Source organism: Copadichromis virginalis, linkage group LG1 (assembly GCF_057382275.1).
Source record: "Copadichromis virginalis isolate Kocher_CV1m ecotype Utaka linkage group LG1, C_Virginalis_male_GT1.1, whole genome shotgun sequence".
NCBI lineage: Eukaryota > Metazoa > Chordata > Actinopteri > Cichliformes > Cichlidae > Copadichromis > Copadichromis virginalis.
Window position 1 is genome coordinate 38,640,689 of NC_140618.1, and position 20,759 is coordinate 38,661,447.

The window sequence follows — 20,759 nt, forward strand, 5'->3', positions numbered from 1 at the left end:
ACATCACAAAGTTTTCCTGTCAAGCACCTGGTGTGTTACTGAATTACTGATGGGGCAGAACGAGTCTGTAGATCAGGGATGAGCAGCAGAAGAAGAATATGGATGACTGTCCGGGTGGTGGACAGGTTTAGAGGAGTGTTTGGTGTATGAAGACGAGAGCGAGGCGTGTCCGCCTGAACTCGCTCCACTGATGCAAAACTGTACAGAAAACGACAGACTCTGAGATTCTTACACTTCAGTCCTTAATGTCGCATTATGTAAAAATAGAAACTGCTGCCACAAAGAGCGACACCGTCAGCAGAGCCCGTTCAAAGAGGCTGACCTGGATTATTTGTTTCAAACGCTTGTTTAAGGGGTTCAGACTTGATTTTGAAGCTAGGTGTTTAGCACCAAGGTTTGAGTCCTATATCTAACATTTTGCTGATGTGGATAGATGGTGGAATGATGGGTGGATGGATGGGGGGGGGGGGGGTGGATGGATGAGTGGATGGTAGGGCTTATTTTGATAGTCGACTAGTCACCAATTATTTTTGCGATTAGTCAACTAATCAAATCATCATCCATTGGACGTACAGCGTACAGCTTATTGCACCAGCAGCATCTGCTCTTATATAACTATCATTAGCTTACAGCTTTAAGTGTGTAAGGTATGTGCTAACTAAAAATAAAGACAAGATGGTAGTTTATTAAATTTTAATGAAATTTGCAGATTGTTTCAGTGAAGTTCAATAAACTCCTTGATATCTAAAATATAACAGGACACCAGAGTATATTCTCGAGCATCTCACACTTCTGATAATTAGTTGTCTGCTTGGTTTATTCAGCTGTGTAAAAACTATAACTTTAATCTCAGCCAAACCGATTTACTCAGGAACAAATAAAATACTGAAAAAAGCCAAACAATAACATTTTTAAGTTATCTAAATGACTTATATATCATGTTTAACCTGAGTAGTGAAAGACGGCGGTGGGTTTGAAAACGATTTGCGGGGAGTCCGGTGTTCTCACGGTGCTAGTGAGCCTTGCCCCCGGCTCGCTATCGAGCTAGTGGGTAACAGACGTCTCCGAAAACGTCGGAGCGCTTTTGAAAATATGTGGTGTCCTGATAAACTGAGCAGATATTTGAGGTTTACACAGCTACATTCTCGCCTGAAAATATGTTAAACGTTTATTTTGTGACCCAGAAAGAATAATAAGAGTAATATTAAAACTAACTAGCTGCCGCCATTGATGGAAACTGAGCAGGGCCGCGCTATGAATTCTGGGACACAGCTTCTTCTTCTTCTGTGTTTAACGGCAGCTGGCATCCTTGTACATGCAGTGCTGCCATCTTCTGTTTCAGTCCGTTATTACACTCTTAAATACTACTACTGCGTCTTTTGGGATCTTACAAAGCTTCAAATGACGCGTCGACTATTAAATTAGTCGTTGGCGATTTTAATAGTCGACTAATCGTGGAAGCCCTAGTTTTCTTCTTTCCGTGTGTCGCTACTTTAAAACGCTTGGGCCGCTCTGCCCGCCACAGTTTCAAACTGGTCATGTGACTGCATGGCCACATCTGATTGGTAAAAGAGTTACAGAAAACTCCACTGGCGGCATGATCCATTATTAGCAGTATTATGTAATGTGTGAAATTAATCATTTTTTTTAAAAGTAACGAGTCGAATATTGCCAAATGTAGCGGAGTAAAAGCACAGTTTCTTCTTCACAAATGTACTCAAGTAAAAGTAAAAAGTATTGTGCAAAAAACTTTAAAAGTACATTTTTTTCAAAAACTTACTCAAGTAAATGTAACGGAGTAAATGTAACTCGTTACTACCCACCTCTGCCCATCAGTCTTCACACACAACATATGATAATGCAATTAGGAACCCAGAGCAAAGCTTTAGTCCAGTGGGCGTGTCCTCGTTGTGAGTGAGGAGCTCTTTTAGCCCTAAGCTAATCACAAAGAGGATAGTCCTGATTAAGGGAATAATCAGCAGATGCTTCTGCATTAGAGGAGAGAGATAAGAGTGGAGACCAATAATCAACTCCACTCATCCTCTATTCAGCAGGAAGAAGACCTCAAGAGCGAAGAGCGCTCAAAGCTCCCCTCACACGACTACTCGATGGCTGTCAACAACCTTGGCAGAAGAGGCACTGCTTTACATTATGCTAACAATAAAAGCTGATCCTCTTTAACCCATAAATAGGTAATGAGGAAAAACAAGGAATTACTATCTGTAAACTGAGAGCAGCAATCACCACACACTGTGTTATTATATATACAGTAACCCAATTATCCCTCCCAGCTTCTGATCATTGAAAATGTTGATTTCATAGCAGGCAGGAGGGCCCCGTATTAGTTTTTCCTTTTCATTAACAGTGTCTTTCTTTTCTTCTGCCGGCTTCAGCATGCTTCATGAACACACAACCATCTCAACTTTCGAGGCAACATTGCTTTTTATAACTATCTATAAGGATCTCAAACCATCCAAGAGTATGGAGGGCACGAACAGTGTTGTGAAGAATATTTGCTTTCTCTCCGGGATAGTTACTTTTTTCTCTTACTAAATGATATTATTATTAAAAAGTACTGGCAACCATCACTGCTACACCCCAGGTTACTAGTAGACACACCTCTCTGGTATCAATTTCTATGTTGTCTTCTTCTCAAGTTATTGGATTCACAAGATTCTGAGAAAACTTGACCTCTAATGTTTAGGTCGAGGTCACTAATTTCTAGGAAATGCACTAATGCTGAAAATTTGAAAATCCCAGGTCACTTCAACTCAGCTTTATTTATATTGTGACAAACCACAACAACAGTTGCCTTTAAGTGCTTTAAATTATAAAGTAAAGACTAGGGCTGTGCGATATGACCAAAATCTCATATCCCGATAACGATATAAATCACAAAAATGTAACATGTTTTGTAAATTCTGTGAATCTCGGGCAGCTCGACTCAAGTGAAGTGTTTCCAGCTGGGCGTCGTGTACCTGGAGTCGAGTGTTTTAACCGATGCATGAAACGATACATTTTTAGACATAAGTTGTAACGGCCGCCATTTTCTTTGTATTTATTACACGGCGTGCTGCGGGGAAAAGCCTGTTCTAACGTTTGAGTCTACGGTTTATTTTTTAGCACCTGGCGGCTCTTTTTGCTTCTCATCCGTAAACAATCTGCTCTTTCACGTGACTCAGTTTAAGTCTCAACAGGATCTTGAGCTTTATTGTGAAAGGTTTACGTGGAAAACAAACAAGCGGACAGCAGAGCCACGCGACCGTTTTACCATCATTGTTGCTAACGACAACACGTAAAAACAGGCGCTTGTCTGTCTGTAGTGTGGTTATATTAAATATAAGAGAAAGAGAGAACTTTAAGAAACTAATATAGCCACTACAGTGACCATCAAAACGATGAACAAATATTGCTGTAAACTTTATATTTCACGACACCACGAATCAAACGATAGAGTGATAGGAAACGATAAACGTTTTTATATCGTCATTCGATATATTTCGTTATATTGAACAACCCTAGTAAAGACCCTAAAATAATGCAGAGGAAAAGAGAGGAAACCTCACATGGCCACCTATGAACAAGCGCTTTGGCAACAGTGGAAAGGAAAACCTCCCTCTTGACAGGAAGAAACCTTTGGCAGAACCAGGCTCAGGGAGGGGCAGCCAGGGTGAGGGGAGGAAGATGGGAAAAAAGAGCCAGAGATGAATAATAATTCATGATTAAATGCACAGTCATGTATAAACAGTGAGTGCAGAGAAAGGTCTTCTTGACTTATTGCATTCACAAGATTTTTGGAAAACCTGACCTTTGACCTTTTAAGCCCCCGTGTTAATTTTTGCAGCCATCAGCTGGAAATAGATATTTGGAAATGTCTCAGATATTTGAGACATTTAGCAGGACTGGCTTCGAGTATAAGTATATAAAAGTGAGGCAGTTGCCATACTTTATGTGATGGCATACCAAAACGTTTCCCCCACTACCAGATAAGTAGTGGGGGAAAGCCATGGCAACCAACAAGGCACTGAGGTAGTTCGACAACAGGGTTTTCTGTATGAGAACACAGCATCTGTTGTCTGTGGACGTTTACATGCATAAAAAGCTATATAAAGGTTTTCCCTGATGGGGAAGTGAAATAATATGTCCTATTTAAAGTTGGATCAGAATTGGACCGGCGTTCTGGGACATGATGTCTTTCTTGACTATGGTCAAGATTCACTCACTAAATCAGACAGCAACAACAGACTGAGTGAAATCTAAAACCACCTCCTTTCTAAGAGCTTTGTCCAGTATCACCAATCTGCTGCTCAGGTTTGTTCACCAGCATCATTTTTCAGAATTTCTGTATAGAGGGAGAGACAAGTGTCAGTGTGAAGAAAAGGAAAACTTTCTCCATCCTTTCCCTCCGGCATCAATGTTCATCGTGTTTCAGAGTCTTTCCACCCAGTTTTCACCCTTTGCTCCATGAGTTGCACTCAGAGCCTTGACACGTGCACTCTTTTCCCTGCAGCTTCTCTAGAGAGACAAACATTTTTCTTTAGTGCAGATTTTTCCTCTGTAAAACACACCGGCTCTATTACTCAACTCAGTGCAGAAGAGGAGACATGCTATGAGGAAATAAAACTCAAATTTAAAACATTTAAAAAGACGAATACAAAAAGTCTGTTTGTGGCAGTTCCGTTAATGACCCAAATGAAAAAGATCATATTTAAGGTGCCTTTGCAGCGTTTAGTCAAACAGATTGAAGTAACATATCGAATAGTTAGAGAGCACAGCTTGATCGGTGAAACGATAGCTCGTTGGACATCGACAGGGAGACTGCTATGGTGATATTTTGTTTCTACCATGATTAACATCAACCACAATGTCGAGTCCCCATGGCTGCATTTTCTGAAAACTTTCATTCTATAATTTTGTGTTGATACACATGATGACACACATCAATGTCTTTTCTTTTTGCTCTAGCTCAACAAAAACCAGGAAGGAGGAGACCATTAGCCCATGTTTGTCCACTCAGCCAGCTGCTGCAAAGGATAAACAACATTACGTTCATGAAGTTTCAATATCGATTCCACTTGTAATACTTTCATTATTTAGTATTTATTGACTGTCAAAATAAACTTCAGTGAACACATGCCCGTTCTTCTTTTAGCAAATAAGGTTGTCGTTGTTGGTTCTAGAGAAAAATCTCGACATGCTGATGCCATGAAAAGTTGGTGCTATCCTGAAGCCAGAAGATGAAATGAAGAAACTCTCGCTCCCCGAGCTTTTCTCAGAGCCCTCCTCATGCTCCACTCCATCCAGCATTCCCATCAGCCTCAGTTCTATTTTCCGTTTCATGTCATTTAACAAATTAGCACAGCAAATTTAATGTCAGTTCAGAGCAGACACTTTGTCCTTTGTGAACATTTCTTCTCCTTACTTTTGTTATTGTTATTAATAATTTACAGAGATCCCGTAATCATGCCTGAGTAAGGTACTGCTCATTCCCCATTGATTTTCCTTTGATTCCATTTGGTCAGGATTTAATCAGCTGTACTGTCAGTGTGCTGACTGCTCTGTCAGGTCAAGAGTGTTTCTTTGTGATGTATCAGAGTAAGCTGAGATGGGATTAGTGAGTTTGTGACCAGGAACGACCTTTTTCATTTCATTTCCCTGTACTCCCACAGACAAGAGCTGGAACTGACAATGATACATTGTCTCTCTTTCTGTGTCTTTGTCTCGCTCTTTCAGATGAGCTGAGCCACAATTTTCATTTTACACTTTAAAAAACGGCTATAGACATTATTTTTTCAAATACAACTATGTGTCTTAATTATTGCTAATATAAAGAGTTCTCACCATCATTGGTAATGACCCCAATCCTCAATCAAACTGTGAACCTTTGCCAATCAGTGCAAGTAGTTTTGGAGCCTCGACATTATCCCTGGGAGGTTCATGTCAGAAATTACTCAAAGTACTGAAGAGTTTTACTCCAATCCTTCATACCAGAAAACTCTTTAGCGTGATTTATTGCTGTGGTGGAAGAATTATTCAGCCTTTTATTTTTCTAATATATCTCTAATTTTTCTTCCTGACCTGTAAGTTTAAAACATAAACGAACTTTAATTTACATTTTTCATACTGTTGATTATTACTTAGCTCCTCTCATTGATGCAGAATTTTAGAATTGTGGCAATCTGCAGTACACTTAACTGAACATATTTTACATACTGTTGGGTTCTTAAATTTGTCATGTAGTCCTGCAGAGCATGTTACATGCTAAGTAAGATTAGATTTCCTTTTAAAAAATGTTAATTTTAAAGTAACAAACTGCCAAATAAATTAGCAAAGAGTCAAAAAGTCGAGCAACAAGTCACCCCCCACTCTTCAACCCATCTTCTTTCTGTTTTCTTTGCATTATGAAGCCTTTATTCTTCCATGAGATTTCACACCCAGTGACATCTGAAGCTTCAAAGCTGTAGATCAATGGTGCCATTATTCTACATCCATTAAACTCTGCAATCCACGCTTATTTCATAATGAAAATACATTTCCAATTTAAATACTCCAGTAAATACAACCAACCTGCATAGTGCTTGAATAAACTTACTGGGAGACATGTTTAACAAATGCACCACGTGCTAAACAAACAGTCCAAAACAAACAGAGACTATAACATAACTCAGACCAAGTCTCCAATATGCATCTGTGGCCTTATTGTTCTTGAGTTTACAATTTGGGATCGACGTATACTGGAAAATTCTACAGAGTAAGGTAAAGCTACCCCTAACCCTCAGCTCAGCTAATCACTGTTGTGATGGTGGATGTAAAGAAGTTGAATAACTTAATAACTATTCACACATAAATCTTTGCGAGGGTGCATGGTTAACCATATATAGAGAAAAAGAATGGGTGTAGGAATAGTTTCTATAACACAGCATTTGAGACAAAGGCCACAGAAAGCTGCACGTGTTGCTCAGAGTTAAGAGAGATCAAAGCAAATCTGTTTACGGTGGACAGACAAATACTACAGAGAAATGAAACCTATCCTTAGAAACAGGGCTACCCTTTTAAGAAATAAATGTCACTGCAGAGTTTCTGAATGTCACTTTTGAGCGTTGCACACTCTCCAACTATATTACGTTCAGCTTCATTGTACTGCAGGGCAGAACTGTAAGTGACAAATGTGAATACCCAGGACAAAGTAAATCAAAAACATCCACAAGGACGGGTGAAACCAGCAGAGGCAAGATCACACAGCATGTCTGAATGTAATGAAATCCTCCTCCACCTACAGTACTCTGAGCAGGTGTATTATAAGGTGCCTTATAATAACATCCCAAAGACAAACGAGTAAATGCATTTTGTCTGTGAAAACACAGCTCTGGACACAAAGGCAGAAACCTGAGGAGAAGAAGCTGAACGACAATGGGACCGGACACAGATGGGTTTAAATCTTTGCTAACAGCACTGCATGTTGGTTATTTCACTCCTGTAACGCTTCACAGTGTCCTGTACGTCATATAATTTCTTGAATTGAATACATAAACAAAGCAGACGGACGATGCAGAAACAAGCCAGTATAAAACCTTTAAAACACACACGCAGAAAGAGCAGAAGCGACCTTTACCCTGTCGCCGTACCTGCGTTTTTCCTCTCCTGCACATGTGGCTGCAAATCCAAATTCAGCTGCATAGAGTGAGTCAAGCCCTCCTCATTCCCTCCTTCTAATCCTCCTCTTTCAAAGCTCCAACAATAAACTCCAGAGTTCTTTTCTCTCTCGACAGACTTTTGTCCCAGTTCTTCGCCCTCTGTCACTGCTTCGTGCCCTCCTTTCCTTCACTCTGCCTGCTCTCCTCCCACTGCTCCTCCTCCTCTTCCTGCACAAACACGCTATAAATCTCCTCCACCTCCAAGGCAATGGCTCTGATTTCAGCCCCCACCTCTCCCTGCTGTCCTCCTCTGGCTTTTGCAAGAAAAGAGTTGAGCTCCTTCAGAGAGAGAGAAAGGTAGAAAGAGGAGAAATGACAGAGGGAAAGAAGCGGTGTCGCCTTACTTGCTGTCAAGAACACAAGAGAGAAGCTTTGTCGGAGAAGAAGCTTTAAAAAAAACCTGTGGAATTCAAAAGACGTGAGGCTCAGTTTTTCACAGGGTGGGCTTTTTGCATAGCCTGAATACACCTGCCACACCTGCTGTTGGACCATAATCAGACTAAAAACCCAGCTAGAACAGAATAAGACTGCATCTCTTATCCAGTCCAGGAAACACATGACATTTCATACATGTACTAGATAACTGTACCAGAAGCTAAACTAACAGTTGTAAGATAAGTTAATTGTTTTTGGAGGTTTTTTTGTTTTTTGGTAGACCTTTTTTTTAGCCAACTGCCACGACCTGGGATTAGAATGTGCAAAAGCCAAAAGTCACATACCCTAACTCCAGTCCTCAAGAGCTACCACCCTGCAGCTTTTAGATGCATCCTTGTTGTGACACACAACAGCTTTGCCAAATGTGATGGCATCCAACCATTTCATTCAGCTGTGTTGCAGTAGGGATGCATCTAAAAGCTGCAGGGCGGTAGCTCTCGAGGACTCGAGTTGGACAACCCTGCCATAGAGTATCTCATGGCTTTGGATTGAGTTAAGAGACTTAGATTTCTAGTCTATGTGTCCTTATAAAGCAAGAGAAATTAGCATGTTAAATGACACGAGCAAGTGTCTATTAGCTATGTCCAGATGATTGGGCCAAATAAAGGGCAAACCAGTCTAATCCACTACAGGTCCAACTCACTATTTCTAGGATGTAAAGGATGTGCTGATAACAATCACACCGACCTCAAGTGATAACCGTAAAGGTACAGAATCAAAGTGTAAAGCTTTACAAATATCACTCAGTAACCTGACTGAAAGCCTGCAAGAAGTCTACATAAAGCAACTAACCTTCATTATGTCCTTATAGCTGAAGGTCATGCGTGCAGATTACAATGTACCTAAAGGTTTATTTACCTGCCAATGAAGTGAAGTGCTTGACTTGTGTTGCAAGGATTATATCCTGGGCCACATCTGCACAGTGGCTCAAATGTCTTAACGCACATTATATCGGGCCCATCTTAGGCAGAACTCTGGCTAACTCAGCTTTGAGTCGAGGCTGTAAGTCGACATGGTCACGCAAAACTTTGGTGTGGGTAAAACTTGGATCAGTCAGTACTATCACTTTTGCCCTGCAGTATTATTGCGGTAAATGACAGTGAAGGTTACACCAACACTGCGCTGTTGCTCACTGAGGAAAATGATTTAGTATTTTATTCACACACAACTCTGTGATACCGCTCGACACTGAAGATTAGGTTCAGACCTTCAACTAGTTTAATGTATAACCAAGCAGGAAACTTGGCTTTTCTTTTCATTTACTCCGGCCGTGACTTGCATAATCCAGGCACACATTCCCTTAAAGAACTAGACCTGCAATCAACAGACAGCGATTTACTTTTTGTTTTATAGTTTGCCAAATGTTATTCGAGTAAATTCATCCTGGGTCATCTTTTGTTTTTCTGTGCCTGCAGGCATGAAGGTAAGCGCTATGATAACAAAAGCACAATAAAGGAGGGAGTGCTCTATAATTACAGTGTATACAGACCTACAGTGTTGAGGAGGAGCATGCCAAGAACCAGTCTGAGCACGCTGCATACCTGAGCTAACCAAGCTCTGCTGATAGGTTTGCTTGACCTACAGAGCTGTGCACGGACTGGCACCAGCCTACATCTTTGATCTGCTACAGCCCTATGTCCCTAGCATGTCTCTGAGGTCATCTGATCAGGGCTTACTTGCTATAAAAAATACTAAAAGGAGGACTAAGGGTGATAGAGCTTTTGTCACTGTGGCCCCAAGACTGTGGAACTCTCTCCCCCACGCATTAAGAACTGTGGACTCAGTAGCTGTTTTTAAAAAACAACTCTTACCTTTTTAAAACTGCTTTTGGTTAATGTTATGCCTGTTTTATTTTCTCTTTTTAAATCTTTTTATGACTTGTAATCTTATGTGCAGCACTTTGTGATTCTGTCTTGAAAGGTGCTATATAAATAAAGATTTATTTATTTATTATTATTTATGCTTCATTAAGGATGCAGATCAACAGAGTGGATCGGCGGGGAGGCTGGGAACCGACTACGGCTCTTATTTCTTCTCCGGAAACAGCTCACACACGGGGAAACTCAACTTTGTACAGGAGTGTCTGGAACGTCTGGAACAACTGCCTGCTATGTAAACTGTGAACACAGCTCTGAGCAATCTACCTGCTTCCTTTAGCATTTCAGGAGCTTACGAGGGGACATTTTTTTCACTGCTACACACACAGATATCATCTTTAATTATCAGTTAATATAACTTAAAAATAAATCTTAGTCTACTAATACGGTGGACGAACAGCTACGCGAGGAGCAGGCGGGTTTTAGAAGTGGAAGGTCCTGCATTGGACAAATATTCACGCTGAGATCAATTATTGAGCAGAGCCTCGAATTCCAGCAAAGGCTATGCGTGAACTTCGTTGACTTTAACCCTCTGGGGTCCGGGGTATAATTGGCCATTTTTGACTACTTTTGATTTTACCTCTATATTTCACCTTTAAAATATGTTTTTTTTGCCTTGTTTGGTATCATTATTTTCAGCACAACCTTAAATATCTGAGATTTGAGTTATTTTTTCATTTTGGTATACTATATTAGCGCAGTTGATCTAAATTCAGACAAAAAATTCAAAATCCGAGTAGAAAAAGGTTATATTTTTTACTGTAAAACCCACAAACATGTTTAACGAATCATTTTCATAACTTGAAATGCAAATAGAAATTGTACATTTCTAAAAATTATGCACAAGTTTTGCAAACAACAAATTTATATGGTACTATTTACCTAAAAATGCAGCCAAGGCCTCAGGTGTTTTTTACATAACCATTTAAATCTATTTACAGAACAATCAGGTGTGCTGCATCAAATAAGAAGGCACACAAATTATTTGTGCCAGTCCAAAAAATGTAGTTTGTGTTCAGTATAAGACAGAGGAGAACACCAAAGGCCTAAACCCTACAGGTCTGACAGCAGGGGGTGCATCAGTCCAGTTTTCCATGTGGGAACAGCGTTTACACTGGAATCTGCCTTTGACGGCTTTTTTAGAGCAAATATGAAATTCAGCAGTCTAACTGACACACAATGCAAGACAATAACTACACAACACACTAACTATAGCCTCCAAACACGCTAAACGTCACTAATGTCTCACATATGAAAACTCTCTCTCTCTCTCTCTCTGTCTTTCGCTCGCCCGCTTTCCGTTGCGGGTGTCACTCCTAAAAACGTCCCCTTCTCCCTAAACAACCAAATGCCGCATGTTGCCATATAATTTTTTTGATTGGCTGACATGGTAAACTCTAACACCAATAGGGAAGGGGTGTTTTTTCTTTTTCTTTTTTCACTGGCAAGCGGAGAGTGTTTGCTAGCGCTCTCTGTAGAAAACGCAGTTTTTACTGTTCTTCCCGCTGTGAACACCACTGTTTTGTTCAGAAAAAAACATCGCGTGTATTTTTTATCATAAGTCTGGTTTTACGTGGCCCATCGACACAATTCAAAAACTGGTATATAGTTTGAAGTCCGCACTTTTGAGCCAAGTTGAAATGGAGACTCTGACGCGCTGCATCTTGTAGCTGTGCCGTCTTAAATTGGTCATGTGATTTTGACGCGCCAGCGTGTCCGGCGACCCCAGAGGGTTAAAAAGGCTTTTGATAGCCTTAATCGAGACACGCTCTGGAAAATCATCAAGTCTTACGGAGTACCCGACCGCTTCGTTACCGCATTCCAAGCATTGTACTGCAACTCTCGTTGTTGCGTCCGAACAGACAACAGCATCACGGAATATTTTAACATCGATACTGGTGTGCGACAAGGCTGCGTCCTATCGCCATTCCTCTTCAACATCGCCATTGACCATGTCATGCGCCGAGCAATTGGACCAAACACGATGGGCATCGCCGGACGTGATCCCCTGCAGCAGTTCACAGATTTGGACTTTGCGGACGATATAGCCTTACTTGCACCAACACTCCAGGCTCTTCAGAAAACAACCTCATCTCTGGAAAGCAAAGCAGCACCGATAGGACTCAGGATCAGTGGTGAGAAGTTGAAGATTATGCGAGTTGGTTACGCTACACCATCAAACACAGTGGTGACTGTGAAGCAGCAGCAGCAGCTAGAAGAGGTGGACAGGTTCATGTACCTGGGTTGCACTTTTAGCAGTGACGGGGACGTGGAGCATGACGTTAAGTGCAGAATTGGGAAAGCATGGGCAGCCTTTCAACGACTACGACCTATATGAATGACCACCGCACTGCCTTTATCAACCAAGGTGCGGCTCCTGAAGAACATTGTTATACCGACGGCACTGTATGCAGCGGAGACTTGGAAATCAACTGCAAAGATCAACCGCCATCTTGACATCTTCCAACAACGTCTTCGACAGCTGCTTAAGATCACATATCGGGATCGCGTTACCAATGAAGAAGTATATCGCCGTGCAGGAGTAGAGCCGCTCCATGTCCAAGTCACCAAGCATCGGTTCAGATTTGCCGGTCACATCCTTCGGCTACCGGACCAGAGACCTGCCCGTGTCGCGGTTCTGTGGAACCCAAAGAATGGAAAGAGACGGCGAGGAAGACCCAAAATAACATGGAGGAGGACTTTCCTTGAAGATTTACGTTCTGTCGAACTGTCATGGGATGAAGCAACAACTGCAGCGATATACCGAGTTCGATGGCGTTCCATTCTCACCCGATGTGCCAATCAGCGCGGGAGGATCTAAGTCTAAGTAAGTAAGTCTACTAATATGTAGCTGTGATGCATTAAAGCCTGACACACAGTAGCTTCCTCCTCTGTGCAGTGGAACTCCGATGTTGTTCAAAAACTAATAAAAAAGAACAAAATGAGTAATACTGTTGGATTGGGAATGTAGCTTCAAGGAGAATTATTGTGTTTTTATTCTTCTTCTATCCACATGTTTTTGGACACTAACACAAATATAGTGATTTTGCCTCTGTGGACCACCACAGTGAATTTTAAGTCAACGAATCAAAAATTTGCATCATCTGTTTTGGAATTAAAGCCATTTCTATGGCTGCACACTCCAACTCTAAATACACTTCCTATATATTTGGTACTTTTGTTTTGCTTTTGATAGTGCACGGTATACATTTTTATTTCAGTTCACATGTTCATTCTTTAGCATAGTTACATTAGAGTAACTTTTCTAGCTTCTATATGAAAAACAAATTTAAAAACTGTTACCTCTAAAAACAAACCCATTTTAAAAAATTCCAAATAAAGTAACAGACATATATTGTCCACCAGTGTTGGTCAAGTTACTTGAAAAAAGTAATCAGTAACTAATTACTGAAAATAAATAAAAGTATTTTTGCACCAACAAGGTGATTAGCAGAGAGCTATTAACACACCACATCTCAGTATGGTGTACAGTGTGCCCTTGAGCATTTTAGGAACCAGGCAAGTGAAGGACAAAGGAAGAAGAAAGAAGAGACAGGCCTCAAAAAAAAGCTAGAGCAGATGAACAGTAACGACCTTAAGAAGAATAAGCTACTCTCGGTTGCTCCCTTGTCACAAAGGATTGCCACAGCCGGTAGCTGTACATATTTGATTTGGCAGACAGCGGAGAAAAAAATCCAGCCAAGTTCTCATGCAGGAACTGACAAATGCGTATCGCCCTGCAGTTGATCCACATACTGTTCACTGGTGGCTTGTGAGAAACGGTCTTGGTTGTCAAGAAGCCATTCTTAACCTCCTAGGACCTGCCGTCCACATATATGGACATCACATTTTGGGTTGTGCAGACCAAAATATGTAAACTCCTCCACTTGGGGCAGGGTCTCGCCCGATCTGGAGTGGGCAATCCACCCTTTTCCGGCTTAGGACTATGGCCTCAGATTTGGAGGTGCTGATTTCTCATTCCCACCGCTTCACACTCGGCTGCGAACCGTTCCAAGGCGAGGTGGAGGCCATCACCTGATGAAGCCAATAGGACCACATCATCTGCAAAAACCAGAGATGAGATCCTGAGACCACCGAAGTGAAAGTCCTCCGCCACTTGGCTACGCCTAGAAATTCTGTCCATAAAAATTATGAACCGAATTGGTGACAAAGGGCAGCCCTGGCTGACCCACCAGGAACGAGTCCGACTTATTGCCGGCTATGCAGACCAAGCTCTTGCAACGGTCGTATAAGGACTGAATGGCCATTAGCAATGGGCTAGACACCCCATACTCCCGGAGCACCCCCCACAGGACCCCCCGAGGGACACAGTTGAATCCCGTCTCCAAGTCCACAAAACACATGTAGACTGGTTGGGCAAACTCTCATGCGCCCTCGAGTATCCTCGAGAGGATAAAGAGCTGGTCCAGTGTTCCACGACCAGGACGAAAACCGCATTGTTCCTCCTGTATCCAAGGTTCGACTAGCGGACGAACGCTCCTCTCCAGCACCCTGGCATAGACTTTCCCAGGGGGCTGAGGAGTGTGTTTCCCCTGTACTTGGAACACACCCTCTGGTCCCCTTTCTTATAGATGGGGACCACCACCCTAGTCCGCCAGTCCAGGGGTACTGTCCCTGATCTCCACGCAACATTGCAGAGACGTGTCAACCAAGACAGATCTACAACATCCAGAGCCTTCAGGAACTCGGACCTCGTCCACCCCAGGAGCTCTGCCACCAAGGAGTTTTTTAACTGCCTCAGTGACCTCGCCCCCAGAGATTGGCGGGTCATCCCCTTCGTCCCCAGACTCTGCTTCTGCCACGGAAGATGTGCCAGTGGGATTGAGGAGGTCCTCGAAGTATTCCTTCCAGCGCCTGACAATTCTCTCAGTCGAAGTCAGCAGCACTCCTCCCGCACTATACACATTGCAGGTAGAACACCGCTTTCCCCTCCTGAGTCGTCTGACGGTTTGCCAGAATCTCTTCGAGGCAGTCTGAAAGTCTTTTTCCATGGCCTCCCCGAACTCCTCCCACACCCGAGTTTTTGCCTCCGCCACCGCCCGCGTCGCACTCCGCTTGGCCTGTCGGTACCTATCAGCTGCCTCCGGAGTCCCACAGGCTAACCAAGCCCGTTAGGACTCCTTCAGCGTGATGGCTCCCCTCACCTCAGGTGTCCACCAGTTGGTTCGGGGGTTACCACCACGACAGGCACCCAAGTGGAGGAGTTTAAGTATCTCGGGGTCTTGTTCACAAGTGATGGGAGAAGGGAGTGGGAGATTGACAGACGGATTGGTGCAGCGGCTGCAGTGATACGGATGCTGTAGCAGTCTGTTGTGGTGAAGAGAGAGCTGAGTGTAAAAGCGAAGCTCTCAATTTACTGGTCGGTCTACGCCCCTACCCTCACCTATGGTCACAAGCTGTGGGTAGTGACCGAAAGAACGAGATCGCAAATACAAGCGGCGGAAATGTGCTTCCTCCGAAGGGTGGCTGGCCTCTCCCTTAGAGATAGGATGAGAAGTTCAGCCATCCGGGAGGAGCTCAGAGTAGAGCCACTGCTCCTCCACATCGAAAGGAGCCAGCTGAGGTGGTTCGGGCATCTGACAAGGCATGTCCCACCGGGAGGAGGCCCCAGGGCAGACCCAGGACACGCTGGAGAGATTATATCTCTCGGCTGGCCTGGGAACGCCTTGGTGTTCCCCCGGATAATAGTGAGAGTCTAAAACATGGTGGAGGTTCTGCCGTGGGTCGTGGTTGCACTTCAGCCAGTGGTGTTTGGAACTTATCGAAACTGTTGGAATTATGGATGCAGAGAATAAACATCAGGATAACGTCTAACTGGAAACAGCTTCATTTGTCTCAGTGATTGCAAACACACCTGGGTAGAAAAACATACAATGGAAAACTATTAATCACGGATTGGCGTCCCTATAGAGCCGGGACCTCAGCAGTCGGGATCATCTCGACTGAGGACGAGATTAAAGCCGCCCAACATTTAAAGAAGCGGTTTGGACTTGGACTATTCCTGAAGATGACTTAAAGAAAGGATAAGAAAGCTTGGCTGAGACATACGAAACACTGACTGTCAGGCTCATTATGCTGCATTTCCGTTCAATAAGTTACTGTACTTCTTTTCCATTTTTCTACCAAAATATAAAGAAATGAGGGGTGACTCAAAACTTTTGCACAGTACTCACCAGCCAACAGTAGCACAGCTATCAGTCTTAGCCTTAAACCACTGCAGTCTGTGTCTTTCTTTTTTATATTAGAGAAAGAAAAAGAGAGAAAATGAAGCAGTGCAATGTGAAACATTATTGCTCCTCTGAGATAAAATCTGGTTTTTACAAAGCGAGGTCTGCAGGTCAGCAACATCTTTTTTCACAGTTTACTCCAAAAAAAATACACTTTTTGTTAATGCCTCCTGCCCTCTGGCTGTGGATCGTGTATGGTGGGTAACTGTCCTTCGGATGATTTGACAACTTAACACCAACACTTCTCTCCTTGTTATGGGGCCACAGGTCAGGTTTACTGGCCCAGGGAGGGGGGGTCTTATTGAAGGCTGCTAGCAGATAAACAACAGGAGGGACAGAAAGGTGAGGAGAAATAGGTCTGCGCTTCCTCAGAGAAGCAGAGAAAGAATCTGGTGGATTGTGGGTGTCTTTGGAGTGGCTGAGGAGTTGCGTCTCCTACTTGCACCTCCCCCCTCCTCCTTCTCACTTGCAGAAGAGGATGAACTCTGTAGAATTTTTATGTACTTTTTAATAGATAGCTGGTATAGCTCCAGAAAGCACAGAAACTGTAAATGTTTACCGTCACCATCAAAATTTTCCATGCACTCATCGTGGGTCGTGAGTGTGGGTGGAGAACGCGGCACAAAAGTGTGCTGTAAACTGGAAATGTTGCCGCCTTTGAAGTGGTTGCTTCAAATTCAGGGTCTACTGGAGGTCTGCTGCGGTCTTCAGAGCAAGCATCCGTCTGCTGCGTCCACACGGCAAAAAAAAAAAAAAATGCAAAAAGACTGAGTCACTCTATCAGTCTGCTATCAGTGGGAATGATTTATTCACTGGTATCACTGGGGTCAGAAAAGTTTCCAATACTCGGCACTGGATTCGCTCACAATTCAGTTAAATTCTGTACTCTGTTTGGAGGGAAACCAATGTTAAAAATAAAGAGTAACAATAAGAGAAATAGTTAAAGGACAACAGCTGCTCGGCTACTTGAAATTCAGAAGCAGATGATCCGTGTTTGATAGCACAGCAGAGAATCTCTCTCCATCTCTTTCAGTGTACACATGCTGTGCCCTCTGGCTCTGCACTGCCCACCCACATGGACTGCATAAATAATATGACAATTGACTCGCAGAGTACAGAATCATGCACACATTCACACACAAGAGCGCTCGTGTTTGTTTTGCTGTGCTCCAGCCGCCTCCACACTGCATAGTCATATCCACAAAGTCCGCTTCTGGACAGTACAGCAGGTCAGAGGTTTTATTAAGACTCTTTTAGAGCCCCTCCGCTGTTGTACACTCGCCTGCTATTTCTGAGCAACTTTCCGATGTCCTCTGGAGCAGGCCTACCTATACATCTATCAAAATGTAATTACTTTCATACTACTTCCAAATACTTCTACACCCTCTGGAAACATAACAAACTTCTATCCCAAGTGCTGCAGCTATAGACTAAATATAAACAAAGGATGGAAGGTGGAAGTGAGCTAAAACTACGTTCTTTCTAATGGCCAGCAGGGGGAGACTTCTACAGCTGAAAAGAGAAAGGCAGATTGTGCAGAGATCTCTAAGAAAATGATTTATGACCACAGCAAACATTTTCCTAACGAGTCTCAGTCACTAGATTCTTTATATTTCTCTTTAATTTATTGCCCCATTTAGAATAAAATGGCCGATAACACAAAGTATGCACACAGAACGGCTAGTCTGCGATTAATTAGTCAGATCTCAGATCCAGTCCGTTCACAGTTCTTCAGGCTTCAACATTATAGTCTGCAAAGTTTTCCACTAACATTCAAACTCAGTTGGCACAGTAGAGACTATTCAGGGTTTTTCACAGGGGACCAAAAACAGATACAGCTGGCACTGTTAATGTAGCTCCATCGCTTAGATAGTCCACACTTCCTCCTTTAAAGATATTTTATTGTTGACAGAAAAGCTTCCACACATCATACCATCTAGCTCTGAATCGAAAATCGAGGATTTTCCACTTTTAATCTTTTCGTTGCATGTGGAAAAGGTTGTTTTTTCTTTTAAGTGGCACTTCTAAAGAACCCGCTCACTTTAATATAAGCTCCAAAGTGGAGAAACACCACAGGGTTTTCGTGCACCGTAGACAGTTTGATGTATTCCACGTTCCATGTCACATACTGAATATATCTGGAACAGTGCGGGGAGAAGTTTCATGTGCGGACCGAATAAAACTCAACGCTGATGGTGCAGTGCCAATGCAATGAGTAAGCAAAAGCAGCACGCCACAATAACATGAGACCAGAGTTGAATTCCAGTATTTAAACAACCTGATGATCAGATTCATTGTTGATCTCTTGGTGCATCTCCTTTGGGCTGCGTTTGGCTCCGTAATGTCGTCTGTGGCTCTGTGCAGGTGTTTTAGCCCTATGTGGTCCTGTTCCATTTATAGTTGCACCTCTTTGTAACCACTGTGTGTTCCCTTCTGGTCATTTATTGTCCCTTTGCAACTGCTTCATCTCTGTTTTTGGCCGTTTTGTCTTTGTGGTCAATTTACATACCGATGGTTTCGCTTTATGGCATTCTGTGATCAGTTAGAGTCTTTCACCAGCAAGAGAGAAAACACGACCTCCTCATGGTCAGTGTGGGATTCCCATTGGTTGTTTATTGTCTATTTGCAGCAGCTTTATTTTACATTTTGGCTGCTTTTTCCTGCCTTTGTGGTCTGCTAAACTGAGCTTTGACTTCAAATAAAATAGTCCCAGAGCTCCCAGATGCTTTGGATCCCAAAGAAATTCATTTTAAATGTAGCAGCACTGTTGTGTTTGTGTGAGCTGGGAATGATTTGCCAGTTTAGCTTCATTTAAAGTTCAATCTTGCCAATGAGTTAAATCAATGGGAATGGTGTTACACTTAAACGGTTTATTTTCACAAATCACAACTTTCCAGGGTGCAGAACACAAACATACATGCTGCCAGTGTTAACCCTCTGTGCAGTCCTGTCCTTCACCTTAACAGGGCCTGAGCTCATTACTCAGTGATGATATGAGAGGACAGCAGCATTACAGCCTTTGAATGAGCCACGTGATGTCTAAGGTACACAGATGATGGACACACCATCGTTCAAAACTAATGTACTGCACGAACACAAGTCAGAATTTCACCAAACTCATGGTCAGCCAAACTGCCCTCATCCAACCTTGGAAGCTCAGCAGGTTAGGTGTGGTTAGTTCTTGGTTGGGAGACTGCCTGGGAATACCAGATTCTGGAAGCTTGTCCCGTCTCTTCTCTTAACCGTCGCCCCTAACTGGTCACTGCAGCTCCCCCGCGCTGAGCCTCGTTCTGCCAGAGGAATTGAAGGAATCTGAATTGAATCCGGAGTTGCATTCTAGGCGTCCCTCTGAAATCAGGATGGATTAAGGTCCTAACGGTTACATTTCAAGACTCACACGTTGCAACTCACCTTCAACATCAGAGAGCTTTTGAATCTTCATGAACTTCAGGAGTGCATCGGATCTAGACCTTCAGAGGCTGTGCTCTAATTCAGCCTGAAGGGCAAAGGTTAGTTGGGTTATACGGTCAGTGTTCGTTACACACTCAGTATCTTAGAAAGTCAGACTTTGCACTGTCAAAACTCATTTTATTATGCATTTTCTTTCATGATTGACAACAGCTTCTAACAGCCAATCCAGATAATTCTCTCACTCATGACAATTTCAACAAGATGTTCACGGTGCTGACTAATAGGAGCACAGAGCGCCCTTCCAAGGCGCAACAAAAACATGCAAACAGTCAGACAGCCTCTGCTGTCCTCTCGGTGTGAGCAAGTCCTTTTTGTTTTGGTTTTTCCCCTTTGATGGGATTCAGCATGATGGATTTAGTATGTCACACCGTGGCTGCCTAAGCCCATCATACCTATTTCAAGACGGCTCAAAATCCATGCCTGGTTAATTTACACAGGAAGATTAGCCACCACAGAAAGAGCCAAGGGTAACTGGAAGGCTGGTAGTTCAGTCTGTGTGCCAAAAAAAACCTCGGGCATTCACTGGAGTGTGAATTATAAACAGAAAGCACTTCAGCATATGTATGGGTCAATGTTGTAGAAGGTGATTTGAGTACTCAAGTAAAGGGTTATCTACCAGCTCTGCTTGGTACAGATGGTTGTTCTGTTTGTGGCATTCCCAACACGTGATGCTAACAGGGAAGTTACAGAGTGCCCTCTGGTGGGAAAACTACACATCAACACTCATGACCTGGAGAAAAGCCCATTAAACTCTGATGTAGTTCAGGAAGCAGTTACTATTAGCCAATAATCAATTGGTTGGGCTTTAGTATTATTATAAAAAACAATTAAAACAAACACCCACTGCACAGTTATTAGTTATAGAGGCCACAGCATTTTAGCATTGCTATTGAGCTAAACACACTAAACACTGTTGGAGCCAGCCTCCAGTGGGCAGTAGAGGAAATACCATTCTTTGTACTAGCTTTTCAGTTACATCATTCATAATTCTAATTCGAAATAATGTTGTATGGTATTTTGTTCAAAACGCTCAT

General features: G+C 42.8%; 1 protein-coding gene across 2 annotated transcripts in view; it reads right to left on the reverse strand.

Annotated features, from left to right (window-relative positions):
• large2 (LARGE xylosyl- and glucuronyltransferase 2) overlaps nt 1-20,759 on the reverse strand; it is a 137,190-nt gene that overhangs the window by 37,542 nt on the left and 78,889 nt on the right. Inside the window, exon 1 of one of the 2 annotated variants that reach the window (XM_085461837.1) lies at nt 7,626-7,843. The exons of the other annotated variant lie outside the window; for it this stretch is intronic. The gene's annotated coding sequence lies outside the window, so the exon portion shown is untranslated. Of the gene's footprint in view, nt 1-7,625; nt 7,844-20,759 lie in introns of those variants that run through there. 2 annotated transcript variants of the gene reach the window in all.